This window comes from Notamacropus eugenii, chromosome 1, assembly GCF_028372415.1.
Source record: "Notamacropus eugenii isolate mMacEug1 chromosome 1, mMacEug1.pri_v2, whole genome shotgun sequence".
NCBI lineage: Eukaryota > Metazoa > Chordata > Mammalia > Diprotodontia > Macropodidae > Notamacropus > Notamacropus eugenii.
In genome coordinates, this window is record NC_092872.1 from 457,918,248 (window position 1) to 457,941,845 (window position 23,598).

At 39.4% G+C, this 23,598-nt stretch overlaps 1 protein-coding gene across 9 annotated transcripts in view; it reads right to left on the minus strand.

Moving 5' to 3' along the window:
• The window catches only part of ZNF536 (zinc finger protein 536), a 597,265-nt gene that overhangs the window by 233,324 nt on the left and 340,343 nt on the right, over positions 1-23,598 (minus strand). The gene's annotated exons all lie outside the window — the stretch shown is intronic.

Sequence of the window (23,598 nt, forward strand, 5' to 3'; positions counted from 1 at the left end):
TCAGAATTCCAGGGCTTGCCAGCCACAAGAGCTTCATTTCCTTTGTCCATTGCGGGTGCCCTTACAAAGCAGCTTCCTCCTTTTTGTGGAAACATAAGTCTCCTTGGGTGTAGCTTTAAAATTTCCCTGTAAGCCTCTTCCTCCAATTCTCTTGAACTCCCTTACCATCCCAGCCTGGCTGAACCATGAATGCTACACAGAGATGAGAATTTCTTTTAGAAACAGAATTAGCTGGATAGAATTCCATTGGTAGGTTCTAGATTCATACTCAGGTTGTGTAGTGGTTCTGGGAAGGAAGGAAGGAAGGAAGGAAGGAAGGAAGGAAGGAAGGAAGGAAGGAAGGAAGGAAGGAAGGAAGGAAGGAAGGAAGGAAGGAGGGAGGGAGGGAGGGAAGGAAGGAAGGAAAGAAAAGTTTTCTTTTAAAATTTTATGTATTCTAGCTCTAAAATCAGATTCAGTAATATTATGCAGCCAACTTCAATACAGTGCTTCAATGAATACAGTTTAGAAAGCATTCCATTTTTTAAAAAAGTAATGAAGTTGGTATAGTGAATAGGGAGTTACTTCAGTAACATTAAGGAGATAAGATGGTAATATATCTTGGCATTTATTAATTTATGGCATAAAATAGTCAGGGATATTTTTATTTCTGTGAAACTTTTAGTAGACTATGGGGATAGAGAGTACATTTTGTTGTGATAGGCTTGTGCTGAATTCGTGCACAATAACTCACATTTATAAAGCATTTTAAGGATTACAAGGTGCCTTTCTGTGCTCTGTAGTGTGCATTTCACTCTACTAATGAGAGAAATGATCTGTTGACTATTAGGAGGTGAAGAAGCAGTTTAGGGGGATCTAGGAAATTTTATTCTCTTTTTTATTCTTAATACAGATAGTACAAATCTCTAAGCTGTTTTCAGCATTAAAGAAATGGCTTGTGCTCCAGAGAGAGTCCATAGGAATGCATTTTTTATCTTGACAATTTCAAGAGTTTTAGAAATGAGGAACACTATTGTGTTTAGTAACCCAATGGAAAACAATTATTTCTATATCAGATGTCATTTCTCAATCATCAGGCTCATGTTATTTTTGTAAACATCTTTAAATAAGCAACTTATATTAAAGTTTCCCTTCAACATGCAAAAGGATTATAATAGTATTATGAGTAACTGTAGTTAGTTCCTTAGAATGAGCTGCTTACATCTTAGATTAATATATGTTTGCTGCCTCTGTTGTTTCATCAAGGCTTCAGATTTTATGATGACCATATATAGTCATGTTCAACAGCTCAGTATTAATATGAGTTGGTAGAGTATTTGTTTAAATGGGTGGCTCTTTTAGAAATGGAAGAGAAGTTCCTAGTGGGAGAGAACCATTTAGCTCCAAATTGAGCTATTAAAAAATATACACAGAGCAGCATCTTATTCATTGGGATGAGGAAACAGTAAGAGATACAGCCATGTCAACTTCTCTTTGATTGTGCTAAGACTCCCCTTGAAACTAACTCTGAATTCTGTAGAACCCAATTCACACATACTTGGCAAAATCTAACTTGAACTTCTTGGAAGTATGGGAGTGGGGATATGGTAAATAAGAATCTAAAAAGGTACAGCTTTTTTTAAGCAAGAAGAGGAAAAGAAGAAAGAAAAGGATAGAAAGAAGGATAGGAGGGAGGGAAGAGGAAAGAGAAGAAGAGAGAAGGGGGAAAGGGAAAGGGAGGAGAAAGAAAAGGGAAAGAAGGGGAAGAAGAAAAAGAAAAGAAAAATTAAGATAAAGAGATTGAAAAAATGAAAGAGATTTAAAAATAAAAGAAAGAAGGAAAGAAGAAAGGAAAAAAGAAAAAAAGAAAAGAAGGAAGAGAGAGAAAGAAAGAGAAGAAAAGTAATGAAAGAAAAAAGCTGCATGCTTCTTGGACATCATATAGCTTCTCTAAAGCAACATTTTGATGAGTTAAGTGAAAATGAATCAGAAACACATGGATTAAATTCCCCTTGAAATACACAAGGGTTTCAAAATCAAGCACTGAGGGCCAAATGTGCTTTGGTTTTACCAAATCTAATGTATTTTCAAAAGAGTGAGGGGAAGTTTGCAGGATCCCTTTTCTCTTGCCCGTAGTTAAGGAGCCCATTCTCTTTGGCTCTGAATAGGTTTTCTGATATAGGATCTTTGTGCTGCCCCTTCCTTTGTATGGTCTGGTCTTGGAACAATCCTGACAGTCTGCAAGGTCCCCTTTTGGAGAAGTTCATGGCTCAAGGTAAGATCAGCAGCAGACCAGTGCAGACAGGATCAGGCACTACAAATCACAGTTTTTATCATAGCAGACTCATGATAGCAGACTCTTCTAGAAAGAGAAAATTCAAAACCTAGGGAGCAGTCTCAGGACCCTAAATCAAACAGAACCAGACAGATTGGGATCCATGCAACCTCAGCATATGATCTGCCCCAGGTCTAGGCAGGAAGTCTCAAGAAATACATAGGTAAGGGGCCAAGAAGATTCAGATATTCCCCTTAACCCTCCATCCTACCCCTGTTAATACCAGTACCACTAAGTCTTATCATCAACAAATAAAATACATGAACAGAAGAGGCAGAAGAGAAGGATGGAGCTTCAACTATGACATCTAATTCTGAAAGCCAAGAGGAAAGGCATTTCCAGCCAGGGCCAGCCAATCAGAATTAATGTCTCTAACTACCGAAGGGCTGTCTATTTGGCCTCCCTCACCCTGGAAAGAAAAAACAGGAAAACTCCACCACTGTAACATGTCAGGTAGTACCTGTAGAGACTGGGACATGTTCTTAGTGGATGCCTGGAAAAGGGTGGATTTCATTCATTCCTAGGGTTTAAATGGATAAGGAGCCATGTTGCACTTGCATGATTCCTAGCCAAAATGCCATGATAGGAAAAGGAATAGAGGCCCCAGATGAGCACCAAAAGAGATTAATCAATACTACCATGTAGCGAAACATATATCTTTAAAAGTAATTCATTCCCTAATTGTGCATTGTAATTATTACAAAATATTTGCTTGCTTCTCTTTTTCTCACAATTTATAATTAACTATCGTTTTATAGAAACAGTGTGGACTATAGAGATGGTTCTGTTCTCAAAGAAACCACAAATTCCCAACAGATTTCTAGATAATTTCTTTAAAATAAAAGTCAGAAATTTAAAAAATCCTTTTAAAATCATACATAGATACCAACACCCCCCAAAAAATATTTCCAGAGAAAGAGGCAGAATTTTGAATCTCTTTCCTTGTCTGATTCATTTGAGGTATTTTGGTACCTAACTGACTCTGGCATGAGCTGTATCACTTTTTAAAAATGCATTTGGTCAGTTGCCATTAACTTACAGAGCTGAGGTTTTCTCCTGGAAATCAAGCACATTGGAAAGGAAAAATGATGATTTGGAGATAACACATCCCTCTGGAGACTTTTTTTTGCCATGTTCTTTTTTAAACAGAGAAGACATCTTAAGCACCTTGCAATCTCTTTCATTTAATAGTTGGCAGAAGGCAAGTCCCTGATGAACATTGGCCTGTGTCTTTCCCTTTAACCAGCTGAGTGATCCAAGCTTTTAATATAGCCGTTCCAATTATTGTAAAAGTCATCTAGTACCTTATAACCACAAATATTGACAGTTTATTGCACAACACATTCATGACATTTGAAGGTCACACCATACATAATACATACTCTTTTATAAAAGTGTCTGGAACAAAGAGATACACGCTAAGCAATTACCCCTCACTGTTTGTGTGTACAGTTTTCAGCTTACTGCAAGCAGCATATGAAGCACATGCCCCATTTTAAATAATCTATTAAGGCAGCATGTAGGAATTCATGACAGATCCTTATTAAATGGCGTGTGTGTAAGCTGTGATCGGATTGGATGACATATGCATCAAATCTAGGCAATTCTCTTCCACTGAATTGGGATGACAAAGCTCCTTGCCCATTTAGACCACTGCCTCACTCCACAATCGCCAACCCCTTGCCCCCAAGGCCCTTTAGCAGGATGAACTTAGAACATGTACTCATTTTTCACTTTGATTTACATGTGACCAAAATAAATTTTTTAAAGGGCATCTCATATGAGATTCAGATGCTTCTCTTGCCTTCAATAACTTAGGTTTTGATTATGAGTTTGATAATGGACAGATGGAGAGATAGATGTACAGACATAGCCTGAATGGTCCTGGGCTCTTCCTGTTGAGAGGTAACTGGCAGTAGGATAACCAGGCAGTGTGGAGAATCATAGGACATTAGAGGAAAGAACCGTTAGAGTTTGTCTGGTCCAAACCCCTTGTTTCTTAGAAGTAAAAGAGAAACAAATCAACAAAAAAGTGTCCAAGTTCACATAGCAAATTGATGGCAGGACCAGGAATAGAACCAGAATATAATTTAATACTCACCCAATATACCACTCAGCCTCCAAAGAGGTAGAAAGCAATTACAACTTTTCTGTTCATTCATTCATTCATTCATTCATTCATTCATATTCCTTTATTCCAAAGATAGCTTTTAGAAGAGCTTGCTAATTCAAAAGGAGTTCTATTAGCTACTTTTGCTCTTTTAAGGGATTCTCTTTAAGCGATTTGCTCTTTGTCATGCACTTTTAAGGGATTCTCTCTTTTTCCCCATTTCTCTTCCCATGCTTTTTCTCTTCTTCCTGTGTTCTCTGGCAAGGAAATTATCCAAATCCTCCCATGTGGGACTACAAAAATAAAAACTTCTTGTTCGCATTGGCAAGTGAATGTTAATACTTGTTTTCTTTTTTCTTTTTTGGGGATTGATAGGGGACATACCTCTAATTTCATTTGTGCAGTGAATTCCCAGTGAGGCAGCAACCTTTGCTGATGCAAATCAGCAACAACCTATAGCTTATAGTCTTGGAAAATCATGAGGGGACATTGAGAGGACCACACGATTAGTATGTGTCCATGGTGAGACTTGAACTCAGGTCTTCTTGACTCACAAGCTGACTCTCTAACCTGTAGACTGTGTTACTCTCAGAGGGGTGAGTTTGGGGTTAAAGATAACCCAGTGAGACCTGTCATTTGACATAATCCACCCATTCCTACTCATCCTATACAACTCACTCTGTCCCAAAATGAAAAGAAGGATATGGAGCCTTTACTCATTCACTGGTCACTTCCATAGGAACCTGTCATGAGGTGATATCAGGAAAGAAGTGGGTATTCTGAGGAGGAGGGTGGGAAGGGCAGAGAATTTTCCCCAAAGCACCTGCATAGCTGCTGTTTTGAGTACCTTTATAACTGCCCTGAGGTACCAAAGGCAGGTTTGGAAGGAAAAATTTGGGACCTAATGAGTTGGGAAGTACTGGGGAATAAGAGTAGGTGTGGGGTTTTTTTGACACATGTCTAAATGGAGAGTGGGATATAAACATCAACCCCTTGGGATTAGGCCACAGAGCTCTGAGACTTAGGCTAGCTCTCTCCTCCTGCTTTTGAGACTACTGCTCAAATCCACAGGGAATGAGACAGAAGACAGATAAGTTTTGAGTTTTAAGTGTGAGTCACCATAGGATGAAGGAGAGGCCACCAGGGGTAGTATAAAGGTACCAGCCACTTAAAGATATGGCGATTTCAGAAGAGGACTTCTATGCTTTTAATGCAAATCTTTCCTGCTTCATGATTTTTTTTTTGGACCAATCCTGTGCCGTTGTAGACACTTCCTCACCCTGGTCTAGAATAAAGAAATATGTAACCTTCCTGAGCAATCCAGCTTGGAGAAATACACTCCAAAACTCTGGAAGATTCCTACAAGACACAGAGAAAGGCTGATGCATAATGAGAAGGAACTTGCAGGGCTGTACATCCACAGTCATGGATGAAGCAGCAGGTCATTAGAATTTACACCAACCCCCTTCAAAGTCTCACTAATAGCTGCTATTTCAAAATATATATGTGCGTGTGTGTATACATAGTCTCAGAACTGTAATAAAATAGAGAAACAACAGGAAAATCCTAGAGATGATCAAAGGTCCCTCAAAAAGTAATTTTATTTTGATTCCTCAAATGGAATTCCTAAAATTTAAGACACAGGGCCAAAATGATTTCTATAAAGAAGACATGTTTATTAGCATTAAATCCTGGGAAAGAGGGTTTCTTTATAAAAAACCCATTGTGAAGCTGAAACTCATACATATTGGAATGTGCCTGTTTCTTTAAGAAGCTGTTCTCTGTTTTAGAGGGTAGCATCTAAGACAGAGAGCTCACGTGATCATACAGTTGCTATGGTAAATATGCATTTTTTATTGAAGAGTAAACAGTGGCAGAAAACAAGTGTCAATTGTCAGCTCTTAAGTTACTGCTGTTTCTGAGCTGCACTGACTTATCTAGCCTTTTCTTTTTCGTTCGAGTATCTTTACGTGACAAACGAATTTGTAAGGATTTATTTATTTATTTTGTAAAATGTCCAGTCCCTGGAAAACCATCCAAATACTTTAGCTTATGGATCAAAAAAAAAAAACAAACCCTAGAAAAATCAATTAAAGGATGCATGTGTTGTATAGCACATTGATCTTTGTAAACAACAAATAAAAACTCCAGGCCTATCTCTGATCTGATGATGTCATCATGCCAGCCATCGTTTGGGTACATGTGGGCAAAGAAAAACCCAAGGTGGGACCTGAGGTTTTCCTTGCTGGACCAATATCAATAGCTGCTGGGAGGGGAGAGTTCATAGGGCGTCCTCTCTACCCAAAGAAGAGTTGAATATTGATCAACATGGATACGACACTTTGAGGACAGAGTTTTCATCTCCCAGACATTAATAATAACTATACTTTCACAAGAATAGATTCCTACAATATTACTTTTCTTGTACTACTTATTTCCCCCTCAGACAATCCCGATACTTGCATTCGTAATACAATAAAAGCATGCTAAATATGGGCCTTGCAAATAAGAAACACATTGGTCCTTATCCTTGGTCTTCCAGAAACTTTTTGAAAATCTTAGAGATTCTTTCCATCTAGTCCCACAGACTGAGGTTTGGAGCCATTTGCAGATTGCACTTAATTGCATGGGCATTACCAAGAAATTTTGAAATATGCATATAGATACAAAGATGAATAATAATAGACCACAGCCAATACTGATTTCCTTTCTTTGTAATGTGTGTACGCAGTTGATGCTGCATTTCCTACAGTTCACCGGTCTGTTGTCATTGCAACCTTCTGAGTGAATCCTAAAAGTGTGTGTGTGTGTGCGTGTGTGTGTGTGTGTGTGTGTGTGAGGGCAGTTAGTGGAGAGGGCTGTGTAGAAGAATAAATGGAGATGTTTCACAAGCAATCAATCCACCAGCATTTATTAAGCATTCACGATGTACCGAGCAGAATGGTAAGTGCAGATAATAAAGAGACAAGCAAAAAGAAAGACAATCTTTGTCCTCAAGGACCTTACATTCTAATGGGGGAGACAACATAGAGAAAGGTCAATGTCATCCACTGGATCCTGGGCCATTGTCTGACCTCTTAACTATTGTCCTGCCACTGGACTTCAGTGACTCAGGAAGAGAGAGAGAGACTTTGCATACCTCTGCCTCACTTAAATCCAATTCCTTTGAAAGTCAGGACATCACCCATGAAGTTACTGTTCCTCTTCAAAAACAAAGAATGAACAACAACAAATGTATATACACGTATATAAAAACAAGTACATAGGTTTGAATTATATACATGTATGTACATATACACGTATGTGTATGCATATAAAATACATATAGAATAGATGGAAGGGAATCGTAGAGGAGATTAATAATAATAATAGCTAACATTTGCATACTTAATTAAGGTTTGCCAAGTGCTTTACATATATTATTTCATAGGAGTATAGATCTAGAGTGCAAATAGACCTTAGAGATCATTTATTCCAATCCTCTGATTTTACAGCTGGAAGAACTGAGACTCATTGTGTTTCATTGACTTGCCCTAAGGTCACTTGGGAAGTGACAGAAATGAGATTTGAACCCGTATCCACCAACTCCAAATATGGTGCTCTTTCCTCTGCATTATACACATAAAAGTGACCCAGATGACAGTAGACAGTACAGAAGACAGTACAAAGCTCTTCTAAATATGAGACTGTGAATGAAAGTAAATAGTGAAAAAGTACTGAGAAGTGTGACAGCTTTGGGGACAGTAGGGAAGGTGAGTTGAGAATGGGTAAAGAGAATGGAGATGCTGAGGAAGGCCACCTAATAGACATTTCCAGAATAAAAAGTTTCTTTCCATAAGAGGAATCCTTCCTCCCTCTTATCAATTGGCTCTTGAAGGGTAGCTTCATGGCCCTTTTCTTATCCATATTATTCCTTCCTCCAAAAGAGCACCATGCCTCTCCATTTGATTGGCTATGAACATCCTAGCGGGAGCCCTATCTCCTTGTATTCTGCCGGCTATCTAGAGGTGCCAACCACACGACTGATAAGCAACCCCTTCAGCTCTCCTGCAGTGTATCTTGTCAGTGAACATTAAGGCTAACTTCTGCAACAGTCATCTCTCAGTATAAAAGTCAAGTCTACTTACTCTGCCTTTGATCACAAACAGAAGAAAATGTGAAGTGTTGACAAACTGAAAAGCGAGAGAGACAGAGAGAGTCAAAGAGAGACAGACAGACAGAGAAAGAGACAGACAGAGAGACAGAGAAAGACAGACAGGGACACAGAGACAGAAAGAGATATAGAGAGGCAGACAGAGAGAGAGAGGGAGAGAGAGAGAGAGAGAGAGAGAGAGAGAGAGAGAGAGAGAGCACCTTATGAGCTCTGGACATCCCAAACATAATGCCAAAAAAATCTTAGATTAGGAACAAGAAAATAGCTTGCTCAGAAAAATGACTGTGAGCTCCACAGGAGGAAAGGGAAAAACAGCACTCAGATGGAGCAGGTTCCTGTGGACCCAAGATGTCCTTATATCCAGTTGACACTGTCTCTGTCTCAGATGCCAAGTGACATACAAATGGTAGAGAAAAAGATCGTGTCCCACAAGGGCCTTCCCTTCTATCCTTAGATTGGGCCAGGGCCATCATGTAGGCAGCTCCTCCCCCTTTCAAGAACACCTCCAAATCTATATAACAAAATTAAATTTATAACATGTATGAATTAGCGGGTTATGGATCCACAGTATATATGAAGCCTTTGCCTTTAAAACCATTCACTATAGGGTTCTTTTAATTAGCCAGATTTATTAGAACAAATTAGATGGACAGTAGACAGAGATGAGGGAGGAAGGGAGGGAGAGAGAAGAAACAGAGAGAGAGAGAGAGAGAGAGAGAGAGAGAGAGAGAGATTTCAGTGCTAAATATGTGCCACATTAGAAACAAGAGGAACTAGAGATAGAAATAAAAACATGTAGGAAAGTCTCTGCCCTCAGGGTGCATACTTTCTAATAGGGGAAGACAACACAAAACATCTCAAGACATGTAAATTAGAGTTCAAATTGGCAAAATTTGATTTAAGCTTAACTTTTAAAGACCGGATCTAGTGTAAAACATGAGATACACCTCACTCTTCAGCAGTGAATTTTTACAGACTACAAGGAATATAATTTCCCCACTGAATCACTAGTGGGGGTGGTTACCATTATTATTGTTATGTGATAGGGTAACAAAGTGGATAGAAAGCCTCTGACAAATGCGTTCTGTGTAACTTGGGGGAAGTCAGCCTCTCGGAGGGTGCTCTAGTCAACTCTCTAAGACTTTAGGTTCCAGAGAAGGTGCCAACCTGCACTGGTACAGGGAGTTATCTTAACAGGGAGTTCCTGATACCTTTAAAATCACAGGTTCAGGCCCTATCCTATAAGAATATAGGATTAGTATAACTGTACTATCTTATAACTATAGAACATTTTTATAAAACCTATATTTCAAGGATGTATCAGTATGTCATCGTATTGAATCCCATCAAAGAGTCCAATGGGTGCTGCAGTGACTTGGAGGAGGTGAGTTGTTAGGAGGAAGTGTTACCAAGCACACATTACTGCCCACCACATCCCTTCAAATTCCTGTAATTTCTGATGTTCCATCCAACGTAATACCTGATGCAAGAGTGAACAGTAGAGCTGACTATCTTCACAAAACTCCATGGAGCTGCATATCACACCTCCCTCAGATTCTGGAGTCTCACAGTGATATTCTCATTCAGGGATCTGGCATGCTACAAACACAACAGGGGGCATTGGAATTTTTTTATGTGGGTTTTTAATTCTTAAGTGATTTTATAGTGAATAAAAAACGCAGACTCAAGGAAACTCACCAGCAAAGGGGAATAGAAATATTGGGGGGAGGGCAGAGAAAGGAGAGAGACTTTCTCTGTGGAGAGGTAATTGTGAAGAAGAAATTAAGGGGTCTTTTATAGGGTCCCTCATTTAATTCAGACTGTCTCCCCTCCTTCAGCAGCAGGCTTAAGAGGATACTAACTTTCACTTCAAAGCAAAAGATGATTAGATATTTTAAATAGCTATTGTACTTGACCAAGGGGCAAAGGAGGATGCTTTTTACATGACATGGTAACTTTGCTGGAAGTTGGAAACCAGAAAAGTTCTCAATTTCTATGAGAATGCTGCGCTCTCCCATACTTGGAGACAAAGCCATTAATGTGCTCATCCATGGCTGTCAGCCCCTAAGGATATCAGGATGCCCCACTTGGTTTAGTTTGAGTCCCTCCAGATCAGGATTCTGTCACTGATGGAGACACCAAAGAAGGATTGTAAGAATCATAAAATTTCAGAATCTTAGAATTCAAAGTAACCTCAAAGAGTCTAATTTGTCCCTGAACAAGACTCACTTACTCATGATACCCAACAAATGGCCACACAACGTTTGCTTAAAGACCTCAAGTGGCAAGGAACCAACCTACTGTCTTCCAAAAGTAGTTCCATTCCATTGGTAGAAAGCTCTAGATTTTAGAAAGGATTTCCTTACCTTGAAGCTAAATTTTTCTCTTTGCAACTTTCCCTTTCCCCTGACACTTATATTTCTGCCCTCTGAGGCCAAGTCAAATCCCCTTTCCTCATGAGAGCTTTTCAAATACATGAAGATTGACTGTTATGTCCTCCATGTACCCTTCCACCACCAAGGCTTCTTTAGGCTAAAGATCTGTACTTGCTTTGAATGATCCTCACGTGGGACAAATTCAAGGCCTCTTACCATCCTGGCTGCCCTCCTCTAGAAACTACCATTCTTAAAATATAACATCCAAAGGAGAATACGAAACTCCAGTAGAAGTCTGACCAGAGAGACAATACAGTAGGAAGATTTCTTCTCTTATCCCAAACACTATGCATCTCTTAATATAGCCTTAACTTGCATTGGATTTCTAGGCTTCACCATCACACTGTTGACTCACATTTCACTTAAAGTCAAGGCAACAGTCTCCCCCCACATCTTTTTCAAGTGACCTGCTATCTATCCATTTCTCCATTTCTTTCAGGTATGAAGTTGAGTCTGTATGTAAACATAAACTTTACATTTATTCCTATCAAATGTCAGTTTATCCAGTTAAGCCCAATGCTGCTCTAGATCCGTTATCTAGTGCATTAACCATCTCTCCCAGTTTTGTGTCATGTGCACATTTAACAAGCATGCTACCTATACCTTTATCCAAATCCATTGATTAACATGTTAAAAACCACAAAATCAAGAAAAGATACCTGGGGCACTCCACTGAAGCCCTTTCAAGGAAGCAATGAACAATTAGCGTCTATTCTTTGGGTCTTGTCCCTGAAGCAATTTGATCACTCATGAATACACCATTGCCTAGCCTACATCTCTCCATCTTATCTAGAAATATAACATGATAGACTTTGTCGACTGCTCTGCTAAAATCTGAATAAACTCTCCATGGTATTCCCCAGTCTACTAGTCTCACATATCTGTCAAAAATAAAAGAAAAAAAGAAATAAGCTTAGTGAGTCATGCTCCACTCTTGATGAAGCCTAATCAACCCTTTAACAAAACATTCTAGAATTTTTCAAGAATTGACGTTAAGTTCACAGGCCTATAGCTTTCATATTCCATTCTACTTCCCATCTTCTTTGACGATTAGGATAACATTTGCTCTTCTCCAGCTCTGTATTTCTTCTCTGATATTGCACGGACTTTCAAGATCTGGTTGTCCTCTGTGATACAACGTGTTAAAAAGTCAGAGTCGGAAGTCAAATAACTCTATTTCTTTCCATCATAATTCAGCATGAATCTGCCATTAATGATTTTATATAAAACTTTTATATAACTTTTTTCAGTCCATAGAATCTCTCAGAGAAATGAATTTCATAAGGTTATAATTACAAAATAAAATTTGCTTTCTTCAAGTTTCATGAGGGGTCTGTTCATTTTCACATTCTGGGATTTGTTGAACAACAAATATTTCCCCTTCGTGACTTGATAGAATTCACAGAATCAATGGATATTAGCGATGAATAGTATCTTATAAATTACCTATTCTAATTTCATTTATAGAAGAAGAGCTAGTATTTATAAACCACTTTAAGGTTTGCAAAGAGTTTTACAAAAACTCTCATTTGATCTTCACAACAATCATGGAAGATAGCTGCTATTATTATCCCCATCATACAGATGAAGGAACTGAGGCAGACAGAATTAGGTAAGCTACTTGCCCACAGGGACACACATATTGTACTAGTAAATGTGAAGTTGTATTTGAAATCAGGTTGTCATGAAATGGCATTTTTATAGAACTTCAAAGTTCTATAAGGTATTTTTAAGGTATTTTAGCTCATATAATTCTGAGAACAACCTCTTGAGAGATAGGTACTACAGACATTATGATGCCCATATTACAGATAAGGGTTAGATCTACGAATCATCTACATAGCGATGATAAATACACACATAGGGGCTGATGAGAGAGAGACAGAGACAGAGACAGACACAGAGAGAGAGAGAGAGAGAGAGAGAGAGAGAGAGAGAGAGAGAGAGAGAGAGAGAGACAGAGAGAGAGAGACAGAGAGAGAGAGAGACAGAGACAGAGACAGAGAGAGAGAGAGAGAGAGAGAGAGAGAGAGAGAACACAGAGACAGAAAGGAGGTCCAGGGATACACTCAGGTGGGAGAAGGAAGGAGATGATGACCCTGCAAAGGAGACTGAAAAAGAATAGTCATGAAGGCAGAAAGACTAAATTATTGCAGATTTAGAGCCAAAAAAAAGACCCTGGAGACTTTCTAGCTCCACTCCCCCTTTATTTTACATATAAAGAAGTCGACTCCTAAAGGAGTTAAAAGCTTTGTAGGACAGTTTTGTGGTACAGTGAATAGAGCAACAGGCCTGGAATCATGAAGACATGAGTTCAAATCTGGCCTCAGACACTTAGCCATGCAACCCTGGGCAAGTCACTTAACTGTCTGCCTCAGTTTCCTCATCTGTAAAGTGAGTTGGAGATGGAAATGGCAAACCATTGCAGTATCTTTGCCAAGAAAACTGCAGATGGGGCCACAAAGGTTCAGCTACAACTGAAATAACTGAACAACAACAAACACACAAGTCATAAGTGGAGATTCAGGATTTGAACTCAAGTCCTCTGACTCCAAAGCCATTGTATGCCATTTTAAATCTGGCTATATAGGAGGAAGAAAAGGTCAATGATGTCAAACACTGCAGAGACATCTAGAATGATGAGAACTGGGGGAAAGTCATGGGATTTTTCAATAAAGAGATCATTAGGGAGCTTGGAGAGAGTCATTTCTGTTTAGTGGAAAGGACAGAAGTTAGACTGAAGGGGCTGAGAGGTGAGGGGAAGGTGAGAGAGTGGAGGCAAAGAGTGCAAACAGTTTTGTTTGTTTGTTTGACAAGGAGTTTGACTGTGGAAAGGATGAGAGATCTAAAGAGATAATCTAAGGAACTATTAGGATTAAGTAAAGATTTTTTAAGGACAAAGGAACATCTAAGCACATTTATAAACAGTAAGAAAGGATCCAGTAGATAAGGAGAGACTGAAAAATTGGGGATAGTCTGGGAAAAGGGGATGCGTTGAAGGGGCTATGTCCTGGAGGAGATAGAAGGAGAAAGGGTTAAGGGGACAAATGGGAGCCTTGGTAAAGAGAAGGGTCAATTCCTCACTAAAAATTAGAGCAAAAGAGAGACTAGGGGATGATGCTGAGGTTATTTGAGATACAGACTTTGGTAAGAAAAGGAAATTCCTGATGGTTTTGCTTAATTTTTTTAAAGGAAAGTGCAAGAAGGTCTCCTGATGAGAGGGAGTCCCATTGGAGAGTGATGCCATAAAGGGTTGAAGAGAGAGTTCAATCACGAAATATTCTAAGGACTGGCATGCAGCCATGCTAGCCCAAGTGAGACGAAGTATCACAAACTTATGGTGGATCCAGGCAGAGTGGTGTGACTTCTCCTGCCTCTAAACTTCCCCTGCCCTGCCCATCCACAGGGCATAGGAGCAAAGCAGGCAAAAAGCAAGAGAAATATGAGGTTATCGTTCAGAAAGAAAGAAGCAGGCAGGCTAATGGGGTAATGAATTGTAAGGCAAAAGAGAATGCAGAGGATAACTGATTCACTATAGAGGTGAGCTTTAGGAGAGAAGACAAATGCGATGAGAGTAGGGTTGGTGACCTATGAGAGCAAGGAGCAGTGGAATGACTGCAGATTTGGGTGAAGGTAGTTTAGAAGTGATGACACAGGTAAAGCAGCTAAGGGATGCAGTGGATAGCAGCATAACAGGCCTGGAGTTAGGAAGACTTGAGTTCAAATTGGCCTCAAACACTTACCAGCTGTGTGACTCTGGGCAAGTCACTTAACCCTGTTTGCCTCAGTTTCCTCATCTGTAAAATGAGCTGGAAAAGGAAGTGACAAACCATTCCAGTTATCTCTGCCAAGAAAACTCCTAAAAAAGGGGTCATGAAGAGTTGGACACAACTGAAAAATTACTGAAACAAAAAAGAAAAGGCAGGGGTTGTAGTCAGATAAAGGAATTTCAGAGGAAGGAACTGTGAAGAAGGAACCATCAGGAAATAAGGAAATGGCCTTATGTCCACTGGAGGTGACAAATTTAAACTTTGCACTACCTTTATGAGATGGCATAGCGTTCCACACAGTAGGAACTTAAGAGACTTTTGCTTGTATTTTCATTAGCCTGTGAATTCTTTGAGAACAGAATTTGGTTTTTGCCTTTCTTTGTATCCCTGGAACTCAACATTGTGCTAGGCACACATATGAGGGTCTTAATAAATCTTTCTTGACCTGACTTTTGGTTTCTAATACCTTTCCCAATAATGATCAATATACACCTAGACTCGTGGGATCTTCTTGCAGTTTATCCCATTTTGGCTGACTCTTAACTTTTTCAAGAATGTTCACATACATCTGATGCTGGGGCCCCAAAGGGCCATTACCCCACCTGGTGGGTCACCTGAGAGTCCATGTTGTGATCCAGCTTTGCTCTAGGGCAAGCTAGGCTGGGGTAGAGTAAACTTTGGGCTTACCTGAATTCTAGACTCTGGCCTATATGCTCCAGTAAAGGAACAACCTCTTAGGGACAAGTCAGTGTAGCAGAATACCACAGCAGTCAGGAAATCCTGAATGCAAATCCTGCCTCAAACATTGGCTAGCTTTGTGACCCTGGGGAAATTGCTTAGTCTCTCCTGGCCTCAGTTTCTTCATTTGTAAAATGAAGAGGGTGGACCTAATGACTTCTAAAGGTTCTTTCTAACTCTTAATCTATAATCTTGTGAATCTCTGGGCAAACCCTTAGTATTTCAGGCAAGAGAACAAAGCTTCCAAGGCAGCAGGTCACAATTGCTCCAACTCCCCCAGCTAGCTCAGACTCTAGCCTACAGCATCATTCTAGGATAGAAGAGCTGAGCACCAGGCCTAGCACTTAATCAATGATTATTCAATTAAAGCTCCAGGTATTCAGCATAGTTACTCTATGCCATTTATTTCTCCAAATATCTTCAGTTGAAGTCATTGAAGGTCTGAAAGAAAGTGGCTAGCCATCCATTGTTGTGGATGCTCCGACCTGCATGGAATGGGTCACTCTGGACAGAAAGAATGCTTTATTTCCCCTTCTATGTGATATCTCTTCCATATTCCCTTTCAGAAAAGGAGTCAGACTTTTAGATACAGGGCAACATCTTAGTTACACTAGACATGGATTGCTTTATTCCGAATGTTGGTAATGGTTTTCTCCTTTCCTGAAGCTCTTTCACACCAATATTCAAAGTGACGTTGCATACACAGTACACACAATCCTGAGATGCTAATTTCCATCCCATGACTGAGAGTGACAACTAAATGTTGCAAGGTTATTCAAAATTCCTGCCCCTTATCCTCCGACTTCTCCTTAGGGGGGAATTGCATAGCAATGTTTCTCCTCATCTGTATGTTAAAGCACGAATATAATCCACCTATCATGATTGCAATTTTTGGAATCAAAACTGTGATCCAAAACAGCAGTGTGATCTACATTTGAGCCACATACATTATAATAAATTAAGTCAAAGAAAGAGTTCTGCATTAAACATCTCTCTTTTCTTTGAATACTCTGCAAGGACACTGAATCTGCATACATTCAGACCAGCAGACCACACTGAAGTATCCTCTTTTAATATACCTCCCAGGATAGTAGTGGTAGGGAAAGGGAAAATATACAATATTCAACTTAAGCAGGCCATGTAAAGTGGTGCTTGTGTGTGTGTGTGTGTGTGTGTGTGTGTGTGTGTGTGTGAGTGTTCTTCAGTTTGGTTTTGGCTTTCTAGGTCAAACATACAAATCCTCCCCAGGTACACACTTGTTGGCATGCTTTCTCTCCCATCAGACTGTCAGTTCCTCCAGGGCAAGCCCCATCTTTGTCTTTTGCCTTTCTTTAAGTCGCCAGGATTTAGCACAGTGTCTGGCACATAGTTAAGCATTTAATGAATGTTTGTTGACTGATTGCCTGATGAAGAAATGAAATGAAATGTGAAAGCCAAGAAATGAAATATGACTCAAGAGCAGAATCTCCGAGCTTGATTTTCCCCCCTCATAATCTGAGCAATAATAAAGAGAACGCCACCGTGAGTTTGTAGAGCACTTTGGAGGTTACCAAGGACCTTCCCAGCCATCATCTCATTTAGTAACGGAACAGATCAGAGAGGAAAAGTCATCTTGTCCAGCCTCCTGTCCTCATTTGCCAATGACCCTCCATGCTCTTTCTTTTTCATTACTGCATTTCTTCAACGAAGTTCACTGTTGGTCACCTTTTCCTATATTTTTGTCCCTTCCAAAGGTCAGAAAGTTGTTTTAGATGGCCAGTCTGAATCTGCTGCTAAGAATTAAGGTAGATTGTTTTTCATTCAGTTTTCTATGCACATGGATAACAACTACTTAGCATCCCTTTTCTTAATTGGGCCTATTTTCCATTGCATATTTTCCTTTGTACAAGTAGGTCTTCCATTTAAAAAAAAAAAGCTCTTGAAGATTGCTGAATGAGTCATGGGGCTAGTCAGTGAGCAGGTGGTCAGAACTAAAATCCTAGGACTCAAAAATGCTTCTAAGAACCCATTTATTTCTCTTGAATTCTACTCCTCTACAAATTTTTATTATATTTGGAAGGGATTTGGTTAGTTATCACAGAAGCTAGTAAGAGACTCTAGAACCCTGCCTTCCTAAATCAGGAACCTTTATTAAAAAAAAAAAAATAAGACAATCATAGAGCTTAAAACTTAGCCTTTCTTGGTTATTCCAAGTCTTCTATTTCCCATTCACAGGTAGCCCTGAGTAGTTGATAGGTTGCTGAACTTCTGCATCAGAAGTACTCAAACAATAAGCATTTATTAATTTCCTATCATGTGCTGGAGAGACTAGCACAAGTCTTTGATTTCAAGGCTAACATTCTTTCAGGGGAGACAATATGTTGCATGTTTATGCAACAAAAAAGCCGGCATGGGGTGGGCAGTGGAAGCACTACCAGCTGAGTATGGGGTGCAGTCAGGAAAGACTTCATATAGAAAGCAAAACTTGAGCTGAGCCAGAAAAATCCAGATTCAAATGTAGCCTCTGACATACACCTATGGGATTCCAAGTTTAGTCACTTAACCTGTATGCATGTGGCTTTGACAAGTAGGATTTATGCATTAACTAAGTCATAGATGGTTCAGTTCTTCTGTTAGCAGAGGACGCTCCCAGATAGGCAAAAATCACAAATGATCTGTGCTTTTCACAAGAAAACAATATGCCTGGGACTGGGTATTGTGAAGCCTTCAGAGGAAGATGGAAAACGTGTTGTAATGGCAGCCAGTGTGCTTTGATATTTCCAAAAGATATAAAATGCTTAAGAAGCTATCACACCAACCACCACTTCTTCAACTGTATTTCAGAGAGAGGGAGGGGTGTGGTACAGATTCTAACCTCTAGGGAGTCCATTGTTAAATTTTCCATGTGATCATTTACATCTTGGAAATTGGAAAATACTACAAATCAGGGTTTGATTAATTGTTTTGTTGATTGTTTAGACTTAAGGTCAATGGAGAAAATGTTAAGAGAGCTAAATAAATTTTAAAAAATATGCTCTGTTTACTTTTTTTTTTTTTGGAGAGCCAGTTGTTATACATTTACTAGCACATAGGCCTCCAGTAGGAAAGACTGAATAATGAAATTCAAGATCAAACTTGAATGAGTCAGGTGAATACAGAGCTGGCCCTGAGTCAGGAAGACCTGAGTTCAAATTCAGCCTCACACGTTTGTTAGCTGTGCAACACAGGGCAAGTCACTTAACTTCTATCAGCCTCAACTTCTTCATCTGTAAAACAGGAAAAATAATAGCATCGATCTCCCAGGACTGTTGTGAGGATTAAATGAGATGATATTAGAAAAGTACTTTGCTAATCTTAAAGTGCCATCTAAATGCTAGCTATTGCAGTTCTTGTTGTTTTAATTTTTTAAAATTACATTCTAGAGTTCAATTATTACAGAGAGGAAGAAAAAGAAATCTCCTATGCCTAGAACCAGATTCTGCATATAGAAGAGAGAAGCTTTGATTTTAAATCTGTTTTCAAATCCCACCGGTATCACTCACTATCTCTGTGACCATGGGCAAGTTCCTGCCTCTCTGAGCTTTAGCTTTTTTTTCTGTAAAATGGGGATAATATCAACTATAAGGACTGTCTCATGGGATGGGTGTGAGTCTTATTAAATGAGACAATGTCAGGAAGGTGATTTGCAATTTTCAAAACTTTCCACAGAGGCCAGTTTTTATTTCAAAGCCATGGGGACTTAATAAACATTTGCTGATTGTCTGAGGACTTGAAGTGTTGAGGGAAGGCAGTTAGCTTCAGTGGGGGAATGTCCACCCTGATGATATCAAGGATCTTTTGAAATATTGAAGGAAACTTGACTGAATTCCCAAGATGACTCTGACCTGTGACTCTTTTTCTGCCTCCCTGAACACTTAGGGCTCATATCTGCCTCTATACCTTGACTTGCTTTTCTGATTTTCCCTTTCTGATTTTATAGATTCCACTCAATCTTTAAAACCAAGATCATGTGTCACCTCTTCCAAGAAGCCCCAGGTGACTGTCTGCTTTCCTTTTCTCTGAACTTTGATTGTACTTATAACCCTACAATTTAGACAGCAGTGAAATACTATTTTACATCACTCTGACATTCATATTCTCTCTCAGATTGTGTTATGGATTCCTAGAGAACAGGAATCAAGTTTTTTTTTTCCTTTTGTCACTTCCATGATGCCCAGAATAGTAATGGACACACAATTTTTTTTTTTGTATGTATTAATTAGACCTGTGATTTCATAGGTATGGGGAATTCCCAATACAGAAACTCCCTTTACTAATACAGTTGGCACCTGCTCTTCAGGGTAGCCAGGTGTCACAGAGCATAGATGGAGCACCTGGCCTGGAGTAAGGAAAATCTGAGGGCAAATCTGGACTCTGACACTTACTAGCAGTGGAAGCCCAGGTAAGTCACTTGACCTAGAGAAGGTAATGGCAAACCACTCCAGTATCTTTGCCGAGAAAAATCCCAAATGGGTTTAAGAAGAGTCAGATACGATTGAAACAACTGAACAACAACAATCTGTTCTGCAACTTATTATCTTAGTTGTTTGGGACGCTGAGAAATTATATTATTTGCCAATGGTCACATAGCCAGCACGTGTCAGTGGCAGGACTTGAATTCAGATCTTCCTGATTACAAGGTCTGCTTCCTATCCTGTGCACATAGCCTCCCATTCAGCTGAATTAGTCTCTACTAGGCTATTCTACCAGATGCTAATATGTATCGATAGAAGAATTTTTCTCAACAGGCATTCCCTATACCAATGAAGTATTATACACATGCACATGTATGTATATCCATATATATCTCTCTATATGAATACACTCTATGTGGAATATCGTATAGCTAGCTTGGTTTTGTTTATGTATACACACACTCATACACATTCACTCTTCTTCTAGGTAGAGTGGGGATGCAAGAGAAATATAAGATGTGCCCCTTTCCTATAAGAACCTGCCAGTCTTGGTGAAGAGACAAAGTATATATATGTAGAATAACAGAGAGAGAATATATACAGTATATTATCAAGGACTAGACAGTGTAGTGCTGACCATAAGTACTCTACGGGTTCAGAGGACAGCAAGGTTGGTGAAGGCTGGAGCAATTAGAGATCATTCCCTGGAAAAGATGGAATTTGAGTCAGGCCACAAAGTCTAGGCAGGACCTACATACATGGGGAGAGGGAAAGGACAAGAATCAGAGAAAAAAAGTCACAAACTCAGAGTCAGACAGGCTCTCAGAGGGCATCTAGCCCAATTTGTACCTGGTCAGGAATGTCCTCTCAACATCCTTGATAAGACATCTTCTAGCCTTCTCTTGTAGAATTTTAATTTGGGGGTGAGGACATGCAGTGGGCACCCATTTCCAAAACTGCTCATTCTACTTTTGGTTTATGCTGATTTTTAGGAAGTTATTGCCTCTCCTTCTCTTGCCCCATATCACAATAAATTCTGTCCTCTCCAAGTTCTACCTCTGGGACCTAGCTCTTTTTGGGACCAAGCAAAATAAATGGGCTGTCTCCTGTCCTTTAAGTGATTCTCATATGGCATGATATCCAGTGTCCTCACCATGCCAGGCATAGAATCACAAAATCTCATAATTGGTGGGGACCTCAGAGGCCATCCAGTAAAACCCATGCCTGAACAAGATTCCCTTCTATAATACACTCAACAAGTAGCCACTCAGCTTTTGTTTGTTTCTCCAGTAAGGGTGAACCCACCTTCCCAAGGTTGCACATCCCACTTCTAATTGTTAGGAAGCTCTTTCTTATCTTCTGGCTAAAATTGCTTCTTTCCCATCTCTCCACGTTGCCCATAGTTCTACCATTGGAAGTCATGAACGATATGTCAAATCCTTCTTCAAATGATAGTTATTCAAAAACTTGAAGTTCACTAATAGGTTCCTGCTAGCTCTTCATTTTCCAGGCTAAATATTCTTAATTCCTTCAGTTGATCCTCATATCATGCCAAGTCAAAGCATGTCACCCTCCTATTTGTTTTCTTCTGAACATTACATTTTCTAAAAGGTGATACCTCGGATTAAATAAAATAAAGCAGATATGGTCTGACAAAGGCATATAACAACTATCATCTTCATGCTGGACACAGATTATAAGACACCAAATTTATATCTAAGACCGGATTAATTGTTTTGGCTTTCATGTCTCTCTTCTGATGAACATAAATAATTCAACAAATAATTTACTAAAGCACCCACAAGGTGCTAGGCACCGTGATAAGCACTAGAAAGAGAATTATAAAAATGAAATAGTGCCTTAAAAAGTTTATATTTTAGCAGGGGAAACTACATATACACAAATATATATCTGTGTCTTTAATTTACACACATATGGAAACAGATAACATATGCTTATTGGGGATGATGTCCATTAAAACCCTAGGAACTTTTTGTCAAGTCAAAGAGGCATCTAGATGGGACAATGGATAGAACACTGAGCTTGGAGTTAAATCACTTATAGCTATAAAATAGGGATAATAATAGTACCTGCCTCCCATGGTTGTTGTAAGGATCAAATGAGATAATATTAGTTAAGTACTTATCAAAATACCTGGCATATAGTAGATGCTTAATAAGTCTTTGTCCCCTTGCTCTTTCAAATTATACTTATGTAGTTGATTTTTTGAACCCAAGTATAGGCCTTTACATTTAATCACTACTAAATTTTATCTTATTAAATTATGACCATCATTCTAGTCTGGCAAGATAATTTTGGATCCAGAGTCTCTCATCTAATGTATTAGCCATCCCTTTATGTCATCTGCAAATTTAATAAGCATGTCATCTAGTCCTTCATCCAAATCCCTGACAAAAAATGTTGGGGCACTAGGCATTCAAATCTCTGACAGCTCTAGGCCAGAGATAAGTCCCCAGGGTGCTCAAATTGAGACAACCCTGATGAGGTTGACATCGATTCATTAATGACTGCTCTTGAAGTCCAATCATTCAACCAGTTCGGAATTCGTATTTCTAGATCTTTTCCACGAGGATATCATTAGACTTTTAACCAAATACTTCCCTAGAATCCAGGTATGATCTGTCTGTGGCATGATTCCCTTGATTAGTCAGGGGCACTTGAATCTGGTGTAGGGTACAGGAAGAGGGGTCTCCTGGTGGAAGCAGAGTCTTGGAAATTAGGTTGACTAGATGGTGCAGAGCCAGACTGTGAAAGTTATTGCATCTTAAGCTTAGAAACTTGAACTTGATGTCATAGGAAATAAACAGACTGAAATAATCAAGCCAGGAGCAATGGCGCCCCAGTATTAAAGAGTGGGAATACTCTAGGATTATAAACCTCAGCTCAGAGGAGCTGCCAGCTTTGGGTAAAGTCCCTTCTGCCTTCTCTTTTAACCATGACCATTCTTTCACACAAGTAAAATGTAGCATTTCTAGGTTTATTCATAGAGTTCTCCATATAGACTTAGGACCCACTGGCTCTGTTTGCCAGATACCGCCATAGTAAAACTGACATCAGAAAACAGATCATTAAGAGAGCATATAAAACTAGCATATGACCCCTTTCATATTTATGAGATTAAAGGAAGGTTTGTGGGAAATAAATATTTTAGGGGGTGGTGTTGGGAAAAGGAAGGGCAAATTAAATGAACTCTCCCTAACCATCTATTCCAATGATGACAAACTGCTTCAAATGAGTAATCTATAGAGGAAAGGAGAAGGGGTGTGTCTAGGGTCTGGGGCTCTTCTCCTTAGGGAAATTGCTTCGAAAGCATATGCCATTTGGAGCAGTCTGCTCAGCTTCAAAGGCAAACAATGCCCTTTAGGAGTCAAGTATCATTCCGAAGCAGGTAAGAGACAATACCTGGTTTACCAAGATGCACTGAAATGGATGAGATTCTCCCATAGGAGGATGAGCTTAGGCATCCTCCACAACCTAAGGACAGCCCAGAGAGTCTATATTTTTACTCCATTTTATTTTATTTTAGAAAGCCAAGTAGATGGAGATGTTAGATAATTGAAAATTCATCCTTTGTGACGACTTGTGTTTCTGCCCATAGTGCCTTCCTTGTAAAACAATGAATCT